Source organism: Oryzias latipes, chromosome 20 (assembly GCF_002234675.1).
Source record: "Oryzias latipes chromosome 20, ASM223467v1".
Lineage (NCBI taxonomy): Eukaryota > Metazoa > Chordata > Actinopteri > Beloniformes > Adrianichthyidae > Oryzias > Oryzias latipes.
Window position 1 is genome coordinate 24,903,361 of NC_019878.2, and position 23,479 is coordinate 24,926,839.

Below are 23,479 nucleotides of genomic sequence, written 5' to 3' on the forward strand. Positions count from 1 at the left end.
ACAGTAAAAAAAAGAAACATGGCAACGGTTAAAGAGAAAAAAAGCCCAGAAGAGCCAGATGTGTATTGGTGCTGATGCAACCGCAGATGGAAAACATTTTCTACAAGAACAATCGTTCTGCACGCGAGAGCTTTGATTGTGTCATTTGTTTAACCATGATTTGTGGGACCGTCATAAAGAGGTGAAAAAATGGAGCCGATCTTAAGGAAAGTCTGGTAAATAGATGTTGCTGTGCCACAAAATGATTCCATGACATCCAGCAGGATTCACCTGAGTTTGGCAAACCCCCAAACTATAAATATGTCATTCCTGGTAAAAACTGAGTGGAATACCAACACATCTGAGTCTGGGAGGGGTTTCTTTCTCTGATGGATGTTATGTGAGAGTGGCAGAATGGCAGATAGCCAGATGAGAAAAAGGCTCGTCTGAATGATTTAAGAACGACAAATGAATCCTTCTTAATGTTAAAGGGTCTATTTCAGGCTTTTCTTAAGCCTTTCAGAGTAAAATAAGTCCATATGACCATTTTTTGACACACTAAAGAATTTTCGATGAAATATGAGTTATTAACAAAACTCATTTTCTTACCAGAAAATAAGACGACTCAATCTCTGAGGCTCCGCCTTTCACTACTTGTGGGTGCCGCCCATTTTATGAGGTCAACCCAGACCCGGCGTCGGCGGTGTGTCCATGAAAGCAAACCACATCCAGGCATTTGCAAAGATGGCTGTGCCGATTGTAGCCTTACGACCTCAAAGGCGTTTCTGACGGGGAAATGAAAGGCCAAGAAAGGTTTCTTTCTGTATGGCTGCTGTGTCGCCTGCTCCCAAGATAAACTCCAACCGTTGGTTTTGCAGGACAAAGACCCTTTAAAGGGACAAGAAGTGAGACGGTCTTTGCAGGAACCGTGGTTTTCCTTTCCCCAGATGGTTTCAGACCAGCATGCAGTGGAAGTGGCTCCATGATGGACCGTGAAAGAGCAGCGCTCCGTGTTTTCACCTGCCAGCAGCAGTTTTTCCAACTGACTGACCTTCATGTGAATCAGAAACTTTGATAAAGCATGTGGCGAGTCAGGTTAGTGTTCATGGCCTATTTGCTCACAAATGTCTTCTTCTATCTTGCTCAGTAGCTCGCCCCTGGCCTGCTGGACGTACAATAATGCATTGTACGTGAGGAGTCACCTCTCAGCTCCCATGGGCTCTGACTGTATGGTCATGGACGTACACATTATGGGCTGTCTCATGGGGCCGTTGACCCCAAAGATGAATCTCAGTTTTCTGCTCCTCTGTTTCCATGGCGTCCTCCTCATTACAGCAGGTACATTTTATTCCCAGCATGCTTTGTGAGCTAATAGAGTTCCGACTTGGGTCTGAAGTTTTCTGACATGTTATTGATCAGATCAACGATTCAAAAAGCAGATTGGCTCTTAAACACCTGACAAGAACACAACAATAACACAACACAACACAAAAGCTTTGAAACATGAAATCAAAGCTTCTGCATATCTTTATCATATTGAGGCATTAGTGAGAAAAAACAAACCACAAAATCTTTCTGCATTTTACTTGTGTTAAAAATGCAGAAGTATTCAATTTGATTTTCCCACAAAAAAAGTTTTTTTTGCTGAAAAAAGGGACCAACAATATTTTGTAAAACATTTAAAATCCGGCTGTGAACAGGAAGTCTGTTCCCAAAACAATTGGAAGAACCTTCCAGCAGAACCAGGCCCAGCAAACATCGGCCTCGACCTCCTGAGGTCATAGGTCAGTAGAAAAGTTGAAAAACCCTGATTTGAAGATAGCAGTGACTTGAATCCACGCCTGGTTTCTTTGAAGCCAACAGGAAATTATGTCACATTCAAGATCCAACGTCACCTTTCTTTGCCCCACCCATTTGATACCACACCTTTAAATTTTGTCAACACAAAATCATTTAAGTCAAAGGCAAGACAGTTTCCATCCATCCATCTATCATCCATCCATCCATCGTCTTAACTCGCTGAATCTTTTCAGCCTATCTCTGCTTCTGTGAGGCGAAGGTGAGATTGAAAAATGGGTAGGAATGAAAAATAAATAAAAAACTATGGTGTGAATTGAAATAATGTCTGACTAATCTGTTAGAAGAAACTCTACTGCTGAAAAGAAACCTACAACAGAATGAATAGGCATTAAATAGAAGATGCATCCACAGAATGTAGCAATTGTCACTACGTCACAGCTATACAAGCTTTTTCAAACTGCCTTTTTTTGTCTGCTCTCATAGTGAATCACAATGACATGAACAAAGAAATACACAGAAATGCAATTTCCTACTCAAAAAAAAAAGGTTTTTCTTGGGAGCGGTTCTTAAAAATGGGAGAATTTAAACAGATGCGTTTCTTTTGATGATAATTATAACTGAGACTCCAGAGCCATCGAGGGATTTCTCTGTAAAACTGGGTCGTCCAGGACCCCTGGTGATGTCATTTAGTAAAGTCATGTTGTGCAGGTCAACCGCAGACAGAAAATATATGACCTCATTAAAAGACCAGGACTCTTTTCCCAGATCGGCAGGACGGGACTTTGGAGTCTTGCTCTCATGAATTCAGAGAACACTGGTTGTTTACCTTCTGGTTAATGGAAATATTGCAAATATCGTTCATTTTTTTGTTTCCTGACCTGCTTTTTCTCTCATTGAATCCATTTGTGGCCTATTAAAGGTCACCGGTTACTGTTTCTGAATGTGCTTCTTGTGTTTTTGTAGAGTAACCAGACTCCACATATTTGTTGACTCGCATGTCTTTTTGCCACTTCTAGCGCCGTGTGAGTCATGTGGTACGTGGGGCTAAGCAGATAACTAGGTTCATGAAGTGAACTCTGATTGGTTAGGCTGGCCTGCAAATGAGATGTGTGTGCCTGAGTGGACACAGCTCCTTGGGGCAGTGCCAGGAGCTGGAGGGAGCGTGCACTGCTGGAGCGCTTCCAGCAGGAACCTGCAGAGCATGTTTAGTTTGTGATCACGTTGTCTGGACAATAACGCAGCGAAAGAGCCTGGATTTCATTTAGACTTCAGACAGAAAGGAGTCAAATATTATCTATTGTGCGCTTGGATATGTCCTGTTTGTCTTTTCAGATTGCCTCTTCAATGGGAGATCTATAAAAACAATAGTGAGAATGGGGGATGCAGCAGTAGCTGAAGCAAAGCAGAAACTTTTTAGCATTGATTTTAATGAGTTTTCACATCATGTTTTTGTTCAAAGACTTTAAAAAGGTAAGATGAGTCAAACAGAAGCATTCTGGGAATTTTTATACTAACATTGCATAATCACTAAGCAGACCTCAAATATTTTTGTTTCTGTTCTGAGAGAATTACACAGATTAAAAAGCAACATGTTGATCTTTTAGAAATGCTTTGACCCCCTTCTAAAAAAGAATGAGACCAGACGAATATATTCTCCACATTTTTTAAAACGAGTCTTCAAAATCACCTGCTTGGACCTGATGGGCGCTCTCCATCTCAGCATGCATGAAACGGCATAATCAACGCTCGCCGCCGCCTGCTGCAGCATGCTTCATGCAGCACGCTTCGCTGCAGACTTTGTGCCCACATATGCTTCAAAACGAGGAGGCACACATCTGTTACTTTCTGGAGAGATAAGCATGGATAAACCCCCACTTTATCATGTTTTATAAGGATTTCTTTAAACACTCTGAATTGCGAAGACGCGTTTGGGACGATGCAGGAGGCGCATCCACCCTCACTTTGTTTACACGCATTTCTTTCACAGACACAATCAGATTCCTGTGTTTGTGTCAACACAGTCTGCTACTTTCCTCTGCTTTTGTGTGCACAGCTGCATTACAAAGGAAAAAATGCATTTTTAAGCTACTGGATAATCAAGAAATTTAGAAAATGACAGCTGGGGAAGCCGTGTTTGTTCCATGTGATCAAATACATGTATGAAGCTTTTTACTGCAGAATGTTATTGTAAAGTATTTCAGTTGTTAGAGTCGTGCCCTACATGAACTTCAATCCAAAACTGAACATGTAGAGCGGTAAAACTGTTCCTTCCACCTCTCAGTGTACATTAATTTAATCTGTGCACCTTCACAGATGTGGAAAATCAATGCAATTAGGGCGGTGAGGCCCATGCATCACCTGCAGAATGTTTCAGAGCAGCAGATCGTTCCAATTCTTCATTTTCACTGCGTGTTTCAAAGACGGAGCTAAATGCAGATGCAAATCGGAAGCAGACAGACGTTGATTTAGACTCATGACAACGAGCTCAGTGAAGCTCTGAGGCGGCAGACGAGCATTTTAAAAAACAAAACAAGGAAAAACCTCGAAAACAAACAGGAAACAGAAGGTTGAGCACAAAATACAGGAAGAAGAAGAAGGCAGTGTGTGATTGGCTGCTCAGTGCTTCTGATTGACGGCTTACGCCAAAGAGAATCTGGAAGTGAAAAGAAAAATAAACCAAAGAGAAAACAAAAAGAAAACAGGAAATCTCTTCTCCTGAACATGTTTTCTGCTGAATCAATATGAACAAGAGTTAAACAGTACAGGATTAATTACTGTTAAATTAGTAAACCAAAGACAGTTTTGTTCACATTTGGCTCCATCCAGATATTATCTGACAACAGACTCTTCAGGTTTTGTGGAAATTACGTTTTTCATTTTTTTTTATTTTAATTCATGTTCAGGGAACAATAAAAATAATCAGGAGATGCATCTTAGTTTAAAAAAAAAACATACAGACGTAAAATGACATTTTTTGTTTTTTTTCCATTTCTAATAGAAAGGTTTTATGTAACAACACATAATAACACAAAGTGGACTTTTAGACTGTAATTCACTCCGAAATGGTCAATTATATTTTATAACTGCAACATTATTTCAATCTTCTTAAATCTGGACCGTAAAGCATTAAAAGGTCTGGATACAAACAGACAAAGCTTTCTAACCTGAGGTATTTCTGAAGGTTGAATCCTTGCTGGTGACAGCTGAGCGCAGCTAAAAGCAGCTTCACCCAAGGCTGAGCGCATCTTTCTAACCACTTAGCCAAACTTTGTTAGATCAACAAATATTGTCAAAAATAGTGGAAGTGTAAAGAGCTCTGCCTTGTCAGGGTAGAGTGCTCATAATTGGGAAAAGGATAAAGAGGAACCCGAGAGCACAAACTCAAAGCCCCTAATGACCATGTGGTACATTTGGCCTTCCAGACCGGGGGTCCGACTGCATGAGCTGCTGTCAAACTGCAGCGTTCACTGTCAATGAATGATGGATGCACTTAGAAAAACCTTTTCTAGCGTTTGAAAATAGAGTTAAAAATGTTGGTCTAAGACAGATATTCTGGAGACTCCATCAATCCATCTCCTGAACCCGCTCAGCCCTGTGCAGGGTCACCAAAGGAGGCGGGGTTACGTTGGATTCCATTTTAAGATTTTATTTCTACCTTTAAAACATTTGAAGATTGAAACTCCTTTTTTATTATTTACAGCTCTGGTTCTTTCCAGAATCTGACTTAAGCCTAAAGGGGCGGAGCTTTCCCTTCAGAAGCTCCTTAAATACAGAAGCAATCACATTTAATTTTAATCAATATTATTACCTTTTTCATCTTTTGTCAGTTTCTGTAGTATTGCATATGTGTTACCTGATGATTTTATATTGTTTCATTTCACTGTTAAAATTATTGTTTAAGTGAAACTCTGTATTTTACAAGTCTTTGTTTGGACCCATGACCCGGCTCTGGATGATTGATGGATGATGGATGGATGGATGATGAATGGATGATTGATGGATGGATGGATGGATGATAGATGGATTATGGATGATAGATGGATGGATGGATGATAGATGGATTATGGATGATAGATGGATGGATGGATGATAGATGGATTATGGATGATAGATGGATGGATGGATGATAGATGGATTATGGATGATAGATGGATTATGGATGATAGATGGATGGATGGATGATAGATGGATTATGGATGATAGATGGATTATGGATGATAGATGGATGGATGGATGATAGATGGATTATGGATGATAGATGGATTATGGATGATAGATGGATGGATGGATGATAGATGGATGGATGGATGATAGATGGATTATGGATGATAGATGGATTATGGATGATAGATGGATGGATGGATGATAGATGGATTATGGATGATAGATGGATTATGGATGATAGATGGATGGATGATAGATGGATTATGGATGATAGATGGATTATGGATGATAGATGGATGGATGAATGACAGATGGATGATAGATGGATGGATGATGAATGGATGATAGATGGATGATAGATGGATGGATGGATTATGGATGATAGATGGATTATGGATGACAGATGGATTATGGATGATAGATGGATGGATGGATGATAGATGGATTATGGATGATAGATGGATTATGGATGATAGATGGATGGATGGATGATAGATGGATTATGGATGATAGATGGATTATGGATGATAGATGGATGGATGGATGACAGATGGATGATGAATGGATGATAGATGGATGAATGACAGATGGATGATAGATGGATGGATGGATGGATAACAAATGGATAGAACCTTGTGTTCTAATTTTTTTTTTCTAAATAAGAATCTTTCTTGTTTTTTTACATATACTGTTATGTAAACCTAACTTTTACTGGATGCAATAATAATAATGCTGTTGAGGTGACAAGAAACTTTTAGAGTGCGCATCAGGAAAGGAGAAAAAGGTTGTTGGGAAAAGGCTTTATTTAGTTACCTTAAACTGTGATTTTTCCCTCCCAACAATGACAAACTGCAGAATTTGCTGCCAGCCTCAGTTTTCTGGGTTAAAGTTCTTTGCTGGAGGTCAGAGGAAAGTGGTCACGCTGCTCCAGGATGACAAACGAGCAAGAGTAACTCAAGTAACGATTTGTTAAAACCAATTTATGCAAAAGACCATCTTTGAATGCAAGCGGCGTTGTTTCCTAAAGCAGATGGGGAACACTGCAAGTCTCTGTTTTCCGCCGAGAGCAGGAAATCCGGGCTGCAGGCCCGGCAAATCCGGCAGAATCAGCCACGGCGAGATGAGGGACGCATGGAAGAGCTTCCATCTCCAGAAATGATTCCAACGTCTTTCTACAAGACCTTTGCTCTAGAGATTTACAGTCTCAACCATTTCCTCATTATCGCTGAATTACCTTATCTTTAATCAGTTTGGTTCCCTCTCAGCTCATTCATTTGCTGATGTCAGACCAGGTTTAAGTTACCTTGGCCTTTAAGTAAACAGCTTTTTGTAACCCTCTTCTAGTTTGGACATCATTAATGAGAAGATATCTAATCTGAGCTGGGAATGTGAGCAAAGAAAACATCTCCTCCTTTAATGATGACTGTGCATGTTTGCAGAGATGGGCTCACCGAAGACTGTAGAAGAGAAAATAACAGCCAGATGTTTGATGCATTCCAATGAGAAATGTTTTTACTGTCGGTAGCAAAAAAACAAAGATTTGGATCAGTTCCCGGATCGGTTCGTGGTCCGGACGGCTCCGGATGCTCCACAGGTGACAGGAGGGGTGCCGGGCCTTTGAAAGCCACGTAACCTTGATGCTCGTAGGCCACATTAACGCCGACGTGAGAAGCAAACACATTCCCAGCTCTGCCCTGGTGATGTGTGTCTTCCAGCTTCAGCACAGCCCGCTGCCTCCGCCATTTGTCTGTGTCCACAGCAGTCCCCCACCCACCCACCCACACCAGCAGCTTGAAATGAGATTCACTCGAGTGCATAATCCCTCAGTTCTGCTTCGTTGTGATTAATTGACCAAATATCTCCCATATATGGATGGTCCACAGTAGCAGCTTTCATAATTAAAAAGGGAGGGGAGAAATGGTGCACCGCAATGATGTCCTCGCAGGTTTATCGCTGGCAAACGTGTCTGAGAGCAGCGCGTTGTTATCTCTAAGTATCGTTAGAGGATCTTCACCAATTAGCCCCCCTGGCAAAATGATTTACTGACATGTCATTAAAAAGCCGTCAGGGAAATGGACATCATGCAGAGAAACGGCCTTAGGATCGATATCCCAGGCAGCTCTGGAGCGCTGTGCCCCCCGCCCGCCAGCCTTCCAGGAGAAGACTGTGTTGAGTTTCACACATGAAGACGTTCTCTCATCAGAGAAATGATGTTCTCCTTATCAGAGTCATGGAGGGCTGAAAAGTGTTCATGTTTTCATTTTACGGTGTGTTTTTTTACTTGTCCAACAGCTGAGCAGACAGATGACAGCTGAAAGCCTCTCGTGTTGGACAGAGTTTACTGTTACAACAGGGGTCAGCAATCTTCTGACACACCACAGGTATATTTGAATAAACCCCTTTGGTAATTTAGACTAAACAAAATTAATCTTAATTATATGTCTAACAATCTTTGTTGGACCAGACAAAAGAAAAGGAGGGAAGATAAATGGGATAAATATGTTCTGATTCATACCTTACTTTTCTTCGAGATGGCATGAGGTGCCTGATAATTAATAATTTAATGACATAGCAGACCTCTGTCAGTAGGAGGTACATTGCCCTTTTTAAGCACTTAGACGTGCAGTTACTTTTTTGTCCGAAATTCTGATCACTTTCGACTAATGGGTGAGTGGATTGGACAAGCATTTCACTCGATCTTTCACTCTAAATGTAGAGGTGTGGCTATTCTTATTAATAAAAACATCCCATTTGTAATGTCCAAAGTTGAAACAGACTCCTCTGGGCGCTACTTGATTATCACAGGCAGATTATACAATACACCAGTTGTCCTAGTTAATGTCTATGCACCACACTGGGACAACAGCTGTTTCTTCCTAAATTCTTTTGCCAAAATCCCAAACATGAACACTCATCACTTAATATTTGGAGGAGATGTGAACTGTTTACTGTCACCTAGTTTAAATCGTAGTTCGTCACGATCTGCATCCCTGTCCAGTTCAGCTATTCAGTTACAACGCTTTCTTAATACAAACGGCGTTGTTGACACAGGGTGATTCTTAAACCCCAAATCTAAAAGTTATTCTCTTTTTTCTCCAGTCCACGGGACATACTCCCGCATAGATTTCCTCTTTTTGGATCAACTGTAAAACTATCAAATGAATGAACTCAGTAGGGGTGGGATCACATAAGCTGGCCTCTTCCCGCTCCTTTTCAAGCAATAAATCAAACTCTACTTATACCTCAGTTAATGATCACTGTATTTAATTAAGCATATATGATTAAAGTGACATTTTGTTTTTTTTTTTCTGTCTTTTTAATCTATGCATTTCATCATTTCTGTAATGAGTTTGATAAATTCTTTATTGCTTTGACTACAATGCTTGAAATAAATCAATAAAATCAAAAATCAAATCAATAAACGGCTCCTCTCCCTGGTTACAAAGTGTGAATGTTACAAACATGCCTGTTGGCTCCAAAAATGTTCACATAAAGCAGGTAAACATGGACACAATACAACTAAGCTCACACATGCATGCTTATGCATTCAGACTGCAGGTGTTGACCAATGTAGCCAGGGGGTATTTCCTGTTTGGAGCGCCAGGGGGGAGGGGCCACTCAGTCCAGTTCTTACAAAGGGCCAAAGGTGTGGTCATCTGTCCCACTCTGCTGCACTTCCTGCAAATGACATTCAGTGGATCTGCAGCTTTTTGATGCCCCAGAGTGTAAATATGAAGAAGCCGATAGCTTAATGTGCAGTTTTGGACATTAAACTGTTTGTTTGCCATTAGCAACACTTGCTAGTCACTGAAAGACAGACTCTCTTCCTTCACAATGACTGCAGTCTGCAGAGGATTTTCTGGCTCATCAAATTTTCAAGTCCACTCTCGTTTTGTTGGACAAATGTGTTGGGAGGAACTGATTGGATCATTTTATATCCCTCCTAGAAAACTTAGCTGCATTGAAGCTAACTGTGATTAAGTTTTTCTTTCATCTGCAGTTTTTTATTGATCCCTGAAATGGAACAAATAAGGGGCGGAGCTATAAACACACCCTACCCAGATTGTTGTGCCCCATCAACCCTCCAGAGGGGCAATTTCCTTAAAGGCAGTTGTTTTTTGTTTTGTTTTTTTAATAAATAGTTCACATGGAAATTCAGCCATCACACATAAACAGCTGCGTCTTATGATGGGAAAGTTTTTTTATTTTTTACTTGTTTGCCTTGTTTACATCTAAATCATGTTGAAGACCCACAAATGCTGCACGTTTTTGCAGCATTTTTCTGATGATGGAGGACATAGATAAAGAAAATTGAGTTTAAAATGTGCATTTCTGAGTATTTCTTTACTCAAATCGTTGAGAATCAGCAGCAGAAGAAAAAAGCCATCTTAAAAAAAGATCGTATTTGTGACGTGGGAGGGGGCCACAGGCTCCCTGCTGCCTGCAACATGAAAGGAAATGGGGGGCGGGGTTACTTGTGCTGATGAATCTTTCTGAGTCCTCGCACCGTCTCCCACCTCTTTCATGCTATTTAGTGACGCTCCGCCCCGATGGCCACCGGCTCTGCTGTGATTGGTTGAATATCAGGGGGGGTTGTGTGACTGTTCTTGATTGGTTCTGCTGAGAAGCACCACTCACCGTCATGTCTGTGGACAGGAACACGTCTGGATGTGTAGACACAGAAAGGTTTGTTTTAAACTCTTTAGGCATCTTTTCATCCACGGTTGACCATTACTGCTGTAAAAATGGCTGCAGCTGTTTGATCAGGAGCTTCTGCTGTTCAGGGAAGAGCCGACAGTGACGTCTGTCCATCTAGTCCACCTCTGTTCATTCACTCCAGACTCCTTGTTTGACATCAGGATTTCTGAACGTCCCCAATAAAACGTCCCAAATCTAAACGTGGAAAAATACTTAGCACAGAGGTAGAGCGGTCAACCTCTGAATGGAAAATTGTAGGTTTGGTTCCCGCCCTGCATGTCCATGTGTCAGTGTCCTTGAGCAAGACACTGAACCTCACATTGCTCCTGGTGGTTGTGGGCTGGCAGCAGAGTTCGGCACACACATCAATGTGTGAATGTGTTCATGAATGAATGGGACTGTATAGTGCTTTGGGCCTTTAAGAAGGTAGTAAAGCACTATAGTATGGGTATACTATGTAGTATATCATACACCAATTACCAAATATACGCATGCAGTACACCAAATGAAGGGGAAAAAACTCAGCTGTAAGCTGGTGGAGACACGGCTTCATCTGAAAAAGGAGGACAGTTCTATCATTCATGAACTGCTCTGCCCCACAGACCTAAGCCATTGTCCAATCCCCGTTTCTGGTTAGTGGCAAAGTTTTGTGTCCACAAAGTAAAATTCTCCACAAACATTTTTTGAGTTTTTTCTCCAACTGATTTAATTAAAATTAGCCTGGACATCCAGAAAGAAGGATTAAGGATTGACTAAAGTTTGGGGAGAGTCTGTCATGGAAAAGCTTTTGGAAATTCCAGTGCAGAGTTACTCCTGGATTTCTGGCTTTCAGATAAACGACATGATGTTTCACTGCTCATTCAAGCAGCGTCCTTACTTCTTCTAGATGAGCAGTCACGTGCTTTAAAAGTGCTAGAGTTTCAAATCACTACTGATGGAAACCTGCAAACGTTTTCTTCAATATTATCTTTACTTCTTTCTTGTTCCAGAAACATCTATTTATTTAAAACCGATTGAAACCTATTGCAGACGAACCTCAATGACACATCGGCCTCCAGATTCTCTTCAGATATAATTCACCTCTAAGTCAATGTCAGCATTTTAAACATTTGAGGTTCAAGAACTTTGACTTTTGTCTTGTTCGGCGGAGCAGAGTCTGGAAACCTGTCTGCAGTTTAAAAGAGACTTATTACTTTGTTTAGCATACTGAGCACATTTCCTTTGGAGGGTTTTAGCCGGCATGCCAGCTCTGGAAGTGGACCAGAGGCACACTTGTTTTGGCAGGGGGAGCGAGGCTTGGATGAGATTGAGGCTGGAGGCAACGTGCTGAGGAGCTGCTGATGCCTTCAAGACCCCTGTCTCTCCGTGTTCACTTCCTACTGACTCATCTCGCCCCTCGCCTCCTCGTCTCTGATGCCTAATCCGTCTCCTGCGCACACACACTCTTTCGTTTCCACCCTTTCCCCGACCCCTCGCCTCCATTCTCTTTGCTCCTCCCTCATGGATTAATTGATGGACGAATGCTAACAAGTTGCACTCTCTGAATCTCTCCATCATGTCCGGGTCCCGAGTGTCCTCCATCCCTCACTCTCGTCCTCCACTTGCCCATTTCACCACTGTGTTCATTATTCATTTATTTTCCCTGCGGACCTGCAGAGAGCCAAAGCATGGCTGGATTCATAAGCAAAGGCAACAGCTGGCCCAGGGGTACCTGAGCGACGCGAGCGTGAGTTCTGAGAAGCCAGTGGCGGGAACAGAGTGACTGACGGACAAAACCAAAGGCGAAGACGAGAGCTCTAAATAATCATAATTAAAAAAAGACCAATGAATGAAAAGCTGAACTTTAATCAGATCTGAAGAACAAAGCAGGAACGTCAGGAAACGTGGAGAAATAGAACAAAATACAGAGGAACGGAAAGCAAATTACAATCAGTGGATAAATAGTTTGAAAGTCAGAAGTGAGGCAGAGACAGGAGGGAGGCAGTCTCCAGAGGTGACCGTGAAGCATGGCAGCATTTTGTTTGTAGACAGGAAACAACGGAGCTGATGAAACTGGCAGTCAACAGCTCAGCATCCGGGATGCAGAGGAGGTCTGCTGTCTGTTTCTTCTCATCGCCTCAGAGCGGCTAGACAGCCAAAATTCATTCCTGCAGCCATGCCGTAGTGTCGCACACATGAAGTTCCTGATATCTCTGCCGTGTTCTCGTCATGTCTGCTGCTCCGTGACAGCCTTGAGTTCTCTAACATTTTTTCCCACTTGTTGTGATTTTGGGAGATTATTCTGGGGATAACTTGGGATTCTGGTGTTCCAACCACAGACATGTAGGAGCTACACCAAATGGATAATCTGCCATCCCCCAGAGGATTCTGATTCACAGCTTTAGCCTTCTCTGATAATTGGAGGACTGGCAGGACCAACAGTGTTTCTTCTGTCCTGGTTAGAGCAGGTTTAGGAAAATAGCCCCCAAAAGAGCAGATGTTATAACTGTTGTTTTTTGGTCTGGTCTGCTTGAGTCTTTGCTTCTAAGGGGCTTTTGAACCAGGACTCCAACCCACCAAACACTATTCAAATCCTCCTTCAGGCTGGTGGAAACCATCTGATTGGATTTAGAGGAATACAATCGTCAGATTGAGAGTCTAAACCATTTTCTGTTTTATTTCTTCTGCTTGGCAGTTTTCCCTGAGATTTTTTTCACCCCAAAGCTTTGGCATTTAGGCTCTTTTCTGAAGTTAAACTGAGAAAAGATGCAAAACTCCATGTGTCCATGTTCTTCTAACAGGAACTGCAGTTTTTTCATTTGGTGTTTCTAGTCATGTTCCAGTTTGTTTTGTAAGTTTTCTCCCACCTGCGTCTGCTTCATCATTTCAATGAGCTCAACTTGTTTTTCTGCAAATAATTGCTTTTAATCCTATTAAAGTTTGAATATATTGCATTTTGCTTGCGCTGTAAACGTCACATCCCACCATCCACGGTCAGTTTATGACCTGACAAGATCTCAGGGGAGACGGGCCTACTGTCGAGGGACGCCCTCAGGAAAAGTGTTTTTTTATGGATGCAGATGCAGCTCGGAATTTCATCAAACACTCAATAAAAAGAGGTTCAAAACAAAACATGTCTCTTATGAAAAGGCTTAAGGCGTCAGTTTTCATGATGAAGGAGTAGTTCATCACAAAGAGATGCAAGTCTCTGAATGGATTGAAAAAATATGCTTTTTGTTTTTAAAATGAAAGTCTAAGCTGTAATTCTGTATGTTTCTAGTCAGAACTTAGATGAAAAAGTTTCAGATTTACATAAAATATGCTGAATTGTTGTGCTGAGGAAGGCCAAATAAGTAAATGTGTCTTAATCTTTCACCCGCCTTTTCTCACCAGACTAATTAATGATGATGAGATTCTTGGTGATACAAAACACAGCTGAACTCTGATTGACTAAAAATCTCAAGCAGGAAGCCTATTAAATGAGTTTTTAAGGCAGCAGGTTTGAGTTTTCTGATTCTGCTTCCAATGAAACAGGATCTTCCTCTTTGTTTAGCAGAGATGAAGCTCAGAACCTCACAGGATGCTCTGGATCCTCTCAGACGACATCGTTATTGTTTTTTTATGTACAAAAATGGAGCAAAAATTAATAAATGAAAAGATGACTTTTTTTAAGGGAAAAAAAAAACAAATACGGAGACTAAAGTGAGGCTCATTCTGTAGAAAGATTGACCAAAATGACAACCTATGTTAGTAAGGACAAATGATCAAGTTTTCTTTAAATCTTTTTCTTCTCTTTTTCTTTCAGGTAAAACGTTTGGAAGACGGTTAACCCTTGTGCTATCTTAGATGACCCCCCCCTTCCATTGACGTGTTCATGACAAAGGTGGATAAAGGTGGAAAGATTTCATGTAATCCATGGACACCAGTGAAGATCACAAATCATTGAAGAAAAAAGGTTCAGAGCTCTGTCTAGTGGGTCTAGATGACCCAACTCCCAACGTTAAAGTGCCTAGGATAGCGCAACGGTTACAGTCAGATTTCTTTGATCAGATTGTCTCTGCTGGATTTAGAGGAAGTTTGTTTTTTTATGTACCGAATGATTCATTAAATTCACGTTTTAATGATGAAAAGCCAAAACAAAACGTTGAGGTGACAAAGTTTCCCGCTCCTCTCTCTCCTCTTGCAGGCTGTGGTGATACTTCTTTGTATTCAGCGGGACTCTGGCAGGGTGAACGGTGTCTGCACGTGCGTGAGAGCGCGCGCGTGAGTCTGAAAATGAGGAGGGGATAACGTATCACTTCCTGATCACTATCTCATATAATCACGTGTTAACAGAGGGAGACAGGAGCAGAGGATGAGGAGGAGATAATAGGTGGTGGTTTGCTGTGTGTGGGGGGGGGGGGGGGGGAGGGGCGTGCTCAGCCGTAGATTGATCTGAAATCCGACCAATCAGGCCTCTTCATGGGTCTGCTCCGCGCAGCAGCTGGGCAGGATTGGAGGAGAGATGCGCACACACGCACCGGCTCGGCTCCGGTTGCTCATGCACGTGCGCGCGCGCACACGCTCGGAGGAAAGGACGGTGCGGGCTCTGCGAGAGCCGCGCAGTGGAGCTTTGCCCCGAAGAGGATGGAAGCGGCGAAGGGAGGAACCTGAGCGGAGCACCGAGGAGCAGGCACGCGCTGGAACTCTGAGCCGCCGCCAGGCAGCCAGCCGTCACGCGCGTGAGGCGCACGAGGACAGGTGAGAGAGCAGAAGTTTCTGCGTCTTTTTGGCTGCGTGCACCAAGTTGCTCTTTGCGTCTGTGCGCGCGGCTGAAAGAGGCGGACGTGCGCCTCCGCAAACGCGCTGCTGCACTGAGTTGTGGGCTTTCTGATTGCGCGCGCGCATCTCACTGTGCCCCGTTAAATTGGGCTCTAAACAGGCACGAGGGGGCGAAGAAGGGCGGGGAAGAGGACGGGGGGGCTGTTTTGGCTGGAGCTGTATGCTGCATAGTTTGATGACAGACGGAGCGCGTGTCACAGCGGGAGTTGGAGGCTTTGCGATGTCGTGCGCGTGCCGCACCAGTGGAGCCAGACTGGAATTTTCTGACTGCAGCCTCTCTTCTGGCGGGAGGAGAACCAACGCCGAGGAGCTCCGAGCTTCGTCCTGTCTTCTGCTGGCTCTGAAAACGCTTCCAGCTCGTGTGGAGGTGCAGGTGTCAGGTTAGGACGCATTGCGCGCAGGCAGACAGGTCGGCGCGGCTGCCAGAGGCGCGCACTCCATATTTAAAGCTTCTCACTTCTCAGAGGGAGTGAAGGAGCAGCGCTGAGAAGCAAGAAGCTGCATGGAGGATGGGAATGTGGGAATGTCAGAACACTGCAGATGGGACACAAGTTGGATGCTTCTCCTTCATCAGGGCCTCTGGATGAACACTCAGACCCTGAGGGTCACCAAATCATCTCCATCCCCAACAGATTATTGATATTTGTTTAAAAAACACTTGATGGTTGATGTAAAGTGTGGCCCCTAGAATCCTTCCATGTTCAAACAGGAATGTTTGACCTTTCTGTGTGGGGGAGGACTCAAAGACCCAGCCCGTTTTCATATTTCTGATTAGATTTCAGCACCAAACCCCGTTGATGATTTCAGATCTGACCTGCAGCTCTCACAGGGGGATAAATCCTCTCTAAATCCATTTTAGTTTGACCCTACAAGATTAGTACAGTTCTCCAAAGATCTTCTGCCAGCTCCACACACGAGAAGTTCTCAGTAAGCTAAAGTTGATGCTTCGTTACCTTCAGAAACCATCAGACGGATGGTTACCGCCACCGAATCTGTCCGAGCTAAATGAGCCGGCAGCCTCAGCTCCAAGGAAGCCTGAAGAGTTGGACCTTCATCTTGAGATGTGGTGTTCTGCCCAGTCTGTTCTGGCAAGTGGAACAATCTGGAACACATGCAGGTTATTCTCTGATGGGGGTGGGGGTGGGGGGTGGTTATGAAGGCAACTAGTTAGCAGGTTAAATTCAATCCAAAAGATCATCTGATGGAAAAAAGGTCTCAAGTTGACTGAAAAGGCCAAAATCCACCTGATTGTACATTGATGCAGAACTGGTACTAATTACATAAGCTGATAATCGCCTCATTATTGACTGTTTTAATCCTGAAATATAATATTTGCATCATAAAGAGATCAAAGAGCCTCCGATCATAAACATCTTGAATCTGATCCCAGTTAGCTGCTCTTATTCCAAAGCGTGTTGTCTGGTCCACCGTTTCCATCTTGCTCAGCTGCAGAAAAACCAAATTTGCATTTGAAAGAACGCTGCTTGCCGGGTGATAATGGTAACCTTAAACGTGTTAATTACCCGGATCTCTGACAGCAGAGGAAGAGACGGCTCTGCAGTGTGGTGTCAGCTGAGGTGTGAGCTCTCCGCTGGCAGCAGAGCCTTCTCGGTTTGAAGCAACAGCAGCCTGCAGAGACACATTCAAAGTGCTTCTTAATGTTTCATCATCGCAGGCATTTGGTCTACCTGCTTTAGAGGAGGCTGCATTCAGGTACAGGACTGCTCTGCCATTGGTACTTAGAAATCCTCTTTTTGATTGGCACCTGTCATCAAACAGCCCCACCCTTGTTCCCAAAGCTTCAAATAATTCTCATTAGCTTCACATCTGAGCAAACCTTTACAAAATACTGGAGTGTCTGTTTTTGAGAGAGCAGCCATGTGGACCTCTGGGGAGGAAATGAGGTTCAAGCTCTGCTGCACAAAGTGAAGGTTGTCCTCATCATGTTTGAAAAGGTAGATGGTTTTTTTCTTATGAGAACACATATTCGGTCTGAATTGGCATGATTTTACCCTCCTGCTGTCTGATTCACTACCCAGAAGCCTCTGCTGCAAGGAGAAACAATCATTTTGACCTCTGCAAATAAGCTTCTCTGCTTTACATTTATGTCAAACCAGTCGCAGAAGAAAACAGGGAGCATCCAGGATTCCTGGTGCATGAAAATCCCCTCCCCAAATGCCTGCACTGAATCCAATAGTTCCCGTCGTATCACGGCAGACTAGACAGGGATAAGAACAGTGGATTACCATTCCAGCAGCTCAGTCAAAAGGTTTTCAAAGATGAATCACGCTTCCCTTCCAAACATACGCGTTTGCTTCATGGCAGCCAAACAACAAGTGGCCATTGACTGGCTCAGTGTGCCAGGCAGCCACACAATGCAGAGATAGCTGTGAGAAATGACTGCTCTGAAAAGAGGCCTGTCAATGATCTCCCCCTGAATCCAGGAAATGACAATGTGGAATCCTCTGCTGCTTCAGAGGCAGCACCCATGATCCGTGTGGCTCACAGTGGAATCTCGCTTTGCTTTCCTAATGGAAGTCTGAGCATGTTGACCATCAAACATGCTTCTTCAGATGTGGAGTGGAATCTTTGGTGAAGAGATGTTATTTGAAAAGAGATTTATTTATTCATCTGTTCTGCTAATCCAGACTGGATCCCACTGTTGTTTTTTCAATGTGAAGTCATCTCCAGAATATTTATGAATCTCTTGCAAATACCTGCTGAGTTTATCTCCTAACTAATATCCAGAAGTGACCGTTGGTACAGATGTGCCACGTTTGTTTCACTCTGATCCAAAGCAGTTTTCTCTTGACAGAATTTTACATTAGTTTGAATCAAAGCCCCTTGAATGAAATGTTTAATTTTAGTCGTAATGTTCAAGTTATCTAAAATTCAGTAGAGTTTCAGTCACAAAAACTTTGGAAAAGATCAGAAACTTTTAAAAAAGGAACTTTACATAAAGCTTAGGAAGGTATAATCGGTCCTTCCATCCATCCATCCATCCATCCATCCATCCACCCTTCTGTCCGTCCGTCCATCCATCCATCCATCCATCCATCCATCCATCCATCCATCCATCCATCCATCCACCCACTCATCCACCCATCCACCCACTCATCCACCCTTTTGTCCGTCCGTCCGTCCGTCCATCCATCCATCCATCCATCCACCCGTCCGTCCGTCCATCCATCCATCCACCCGTCTGTCCGTCCGTCCGTCCGTCCGTCCATCCATCCATCCATCCATCCATCCATTTCTGAACCCGCTGAATCCCTTTTGGAGTCGTTGTTGGAGCCTATTCCAGCTACTGTTGAGCAAAGGGGGGCGGGGTCACCCTGGACAGGTTGCCAATGTCACAATGAAGCTTAAACAGCATAAAATATTAAACATTCTTTATAAAGTGTATCCAGAGGCCAAATTCGTTGACATTTTTCAGTTTAATCACAGAGAAGCAACATGTGAGAACGGTTTGTTCTCTGATAACCACGAGCAGGTGGACCATGCCAGATTCTCTGTCCTGATTGGTTCTCTTTGTATTTCCTCCCAGGTTCTATTACTAACAGCTGCTCTGATTGGATGCCATCACCGCTTTGTTGTCATTCGTTAACAAAAATGTAATTAGCTTTGGGTGACGTTTTCATTCAGGAGTGGCGGTTTCTATTCAATTACCTTTTGTTTGTTGTCTGTGAAAACTTTGGAAAAAATGTCCAACAAGCAAACAAACACTGTGCAGATGCCAAATCCATGTCACCCGGGAAGTGACCCGGGAAGTGACTCGCCGAGGCGACTCTTAAAGGGAGACGCTGAAAGAAAACCCCCAAAAGTGACGGATCTTCATGTCAGTGTTTACTCCTTGAGAATAAATCCCTGTGATGCTTGTGTTTGGATTATTTAAAGGCAATTAAGACCCAAGCTCTCTTGAAATTAAAAGAACTATTATTTTGCAAAACCATCAAGTTTAGAGCAGAAAATCGTGTAAACCGGTTCAGGGGGGGCGGGGGGAGCATGATGTGACCTGTTCTTTGAGAAGAAAAGGCCGTCATGAGTGTGAGGATAAAGCCAAAGCTTTGGTCACAGACCGTCGTCATCAGCTGCAACAATGGAAAGACATTTGGAAACGGATCCCAATCAGGAGGAGAAAGCTCCACGTCTTACTTTGTCTTTTCCTGGCCCCTCCCCATCCACCACCTCTTCTTCTTCTTTTGTTTTTTTTGAGTTCCATTACTTACTGTGGGACACAGAACAGTATGCATCACGCTGACATTATTGCACTCTGGGTTTCTTCACTATGGGTGAGAGCAGCATTAGAATGATTCATCCCCTACTCTCTGTCAGTGACGAATGGCCAACAAAGCATTTCCTTTAAGAGCTCTCAGCACTATAAAAGGAAGTTGGAACGTGGGCAGGAGTCTACAATACTCTGTTGTGTCACGGCGTTGTGCCGCTGACCCCCCCAAACATACAAACACCACTAAACGTTACAGATCTACTATAAACTCAATCTTAGCGTAATCCTCCACAGTGAAATGAATGTTTTAGGGCTAAGAAAGTCTGATAATTTAAAGCTTCTCCTGAGTGTTTTCCACCAAAAAAAAGCCTGGTTGCTAAGAGTAGCTCTGATGTTTCCATGTTCAACTGTGTTAAAGCACTTTTATGAAGCAGATTCAAATATGTATTAAATATTACAACTAAAACAAAGTGCTCTATTTAAAATGCAGAGCGTGAAGGAAGATGGACAGTCTTCATCGTGTGACTTTAAAAGCACTGGTTAATAAATAACACTTTATGAGGAGGAATAATACATTTGCTCTTCATTTGAGTCGATGAGAATATTCTGTCTGAACGTATGTTCGTAGTTGACGGACAGACTTTGCAGAGCCTAACAACACAGGCGTCGGAGTGCATGAATACTTAATGCACTATTAGAGGGTGTTCATCCTATAGTTGGAGTGTTTGCTCAGAGACTTCCCTTTTTTAAATAGCTCTAAAAGATGAACTGTCATTATGTAACTACTCTGCATTGCTGCCTGCCTTTCTGGGGGCTGGTTTCTTCCGCTCACAGTCACTGGCTGGTGCACATCCTGTTTTTCTATAAGAAAATGTGTAACATTCAATTTTTACTACAGTCTTCTCCAGGCTTCATTTTACACATCTTTACTCTGCAGGTCATTTAGATCCATAGATGGACCTGGATGCTTTTTAAAAACTGTCTCAGGAATGACTGAAGGGAGCATGTTTCTGCAGAGGAAGATGTTTCCATGTCCTCCATTTCTGTGCAGAACTGCCCCGGCACTTCAAAGCCCTGAGATATGAACTTCAGTGGAATATGGAGTCGAACTCGAAAGCCACGTCGTTCCCTGACGGGGCGGAAAGGCGAGTCACGTCAGGTAGTTGTCAGTGTCACAGTGCAAAGAGAAACCCTGATGTGTGGCGTTGATAGAACATTAGTGTGCTCCACGGCTGCCAGAGCCGCTCAGCCGGCCCGCACATCGCCGGGACGTTAATTGGAACGATACATGATAGGGAGAATGAGAGGCAGGGGAGGGGTGATGGACAAGGCATCCATACTGATTTGCAGATTTGTGGTGGATGAGGGGGGGCCGCTGGGGGTTGTCTGCTAAAGTTAGGACGACAAATGGAATTTTAATGCCACAACACAGGGAGAGGGAAGAAAACCAGCAGAGAGTTTGATAAACAAGCGATGGATGACCCAAATATGCTGAAGACTCTTCTTTTTGTTCTCTCCTACATGACTAGGATTTTTGTGAGGAACTGAACTCATCCATATCAGGCAGCAGATGCAGAAGTTTTTGCATTTCTGACTTGAATTGAGATGCATTTATGCCGACCGTAGGAATGCTGTTGCCCTCCTGCATTCAGCCGGCAGTGACGGCACTCCAGTGGTTCCATTGTGGTTCATGCTCCATTTCATTGTGTGGTGTGTAATCAGATTCTCTTCAAATGGTTTCCTGAATCGGGACTGAACCATTCACTTCCAAACCCACCCCCCCTCCTCCCTCACTGAGCTGCTGCCAAACCGTCAGATCCCGCTCCAAAGTGTCAAACCGCTTCTCGTTTACAAAAATGAATCTGAGAGAGCAATTAGAACAAAAATACAAACCTGAACTCTGAGCCAAGAACCGGTTCTAAAGCTCCTGTAACCATCTGCAGAATTTCAAAGGTTTCTACGTCTTCAGTCAATCGGGCGTCGTCTGATTCTACATTTGTGGTCTAGTCTGCTTCTAGTCTAAAAAGATCTTTATTTTGAGCTGCAGGGAACAAATAAGGAAAATTCAAAACTTGTGAGGATTGTGCACATGGGTTTTGGTGATTGTGTCTCTGGTTTCCGTATCCCACCAGGTTCAGTCTGTCAATCATCCACAGCCGTCTTGATTTGTGGTAATGACCCCCAGTGCATTTAAGTCTCTGCTTTTCTGTTTTGAGTTTTCATGTTAACTGTTCTCTGTTGTTGCCTCCTAGTTTCTGCCATGTTTAAGTTTATTTCTTGAATGTTTAAGTTTCTGCCACCAAACCTGGTCTCCTGGTTTTTGGTCTTGTGAAGAATCAAACTCATGAACATTACAGACTTTCTTATGTTTAAAGAACCTGTAAATTGTCGGAAGAAAGCCCAACAAGTTCTAATTCCACTTCTATACTCATAATTCTATATCTTGTAAATAATCTGAAATATTTTCGTCTTTTGTGAGTTTACAAAGAATGTCTTTACTATATTCATTAAAGCTCTAGTAACTGATCCGTATTTAGTACAACAGACTTAACTGCTGTATTGAAAAGGAAAGAAAGATGCTAGAATTTGTCAAAATACTTGAAATCTACCAATCTGGGAAGAAGATACCTTTGGTCAATAAATGCTAGATCATATAGATTAAGTGGAAACCATTCATTTTGTGCATTTTTTGGAGCAGCTCTCAGGAATAAGCAGTCGACTGTTCCACTTCACAGACTAATCTTTCTGCTGTTGTCTTTGCTGTTGGTGTCAGCAGCTTGTCCTTTATTTGGATGATGACTTTGCATATTTACCTACCCCCCCATTCCATGGATCTCTGCAGGCTCTTGAAAACCGGTACAGTGAACATCTGTGAAATCCCCAAATCTCTCACACTCCATCCACTCATGGGAATCCACCTGGCAGCCGAAAAGCAAGATTTTCTGAGTGTGAACGCTGATGGGAATAAGCTCCGCCTCACTCTGTGGGTGAGAACACAAAGGCTGTCGTGTTGTAAAATCCACCTTCTGCTCTTGTTTTAGCACACGAGGAGCAAACTCTGTCAAAGCCCAGAAGGTTCCGTCTGAATTTAGACCCGCAAACATGAGAAGTGCTGCAGGTGACAGAATGCTCAGTCCAGCGTGTCTTTTATCCTCTTTGTTTGGCTGATGCTGACCTGAAAAACCAACTTCCAGTGTGACATGGGCCACGCGTGTTTTCATTGATCAGTGGAGTACACAAGGCCGTGTCTTTCAGATCATCTCTTCTACGTCTTCTACTCTTCTGCTTTTACAGCTGAATTCAAAGCTTCACCTAGACTTCTTTAAACAATATGAATAAAAAAAACAGCCTTCAGTTTCACAGAGGAGAGGTGACTGAAAAATGTCAGCTTTTACGGGGCTTGATTATGGTTTTTCATGGAATATCAGTTGGCCCCGGAGCACAGCGGTCCTCGTCTGTGTTTTTGTTTTATTTTCTAGCAGCTCTGGGCTTATAAAAGTTATTTTCAGCTTTCAGAAATTGTAAATTGAATCCTCCTATAACGTGTAATTTAGCGCTAACAGCGGCTCTCTGACGGTTCATTCACACCTTTCCTGTCTGAACCGCAGTTTGGGTTTGTCAGAAAAGGATTTGGGTAGACTCTAAAGCTTGTCTTAACGGTGGATTGTCTGAAAATGTGAATCTCAAATGACCTGAAAGTAAAGTCTGGTGGGACTCACTGCAGTGTAAAAGTAGACAGACTATTAGGGAAACCACAGAGGGACAGTAAAGCTACACCAAAAGGAAGGAACACAAGCGGCATGGATCTAA

At 43.0% G+C, this 23,479-nt stretch overlaps 1 protein-coding gene across 2 annotated transcripts in view; it reads left to right on the plus strand.

Annotated features, from left to right (window-relative positions):
* Positions 1 to 23,479, plus strand: part of cdh18 (cadherin 18) — a 180,456-nt gene that overhangs the window by 60,217 nt on the left and 96,760 nt on the right. The window contains exon 1 of one of the 2 annotated variants that reach the window (XM_023950139.1): positions 15,142 to 15,360. The exons of the other annotated variant lie outside the window; for it this stretch is intronic. The gene's annotated coding sequence lies outside the window, so the exon portion shown is untranslated. Of the gene's footprint in view, positions 1 to 15,141; positions 15,361 to 23,479 lie in introns of those variants that run through there. 2 annotated transcript variants of the gene reach the window in all.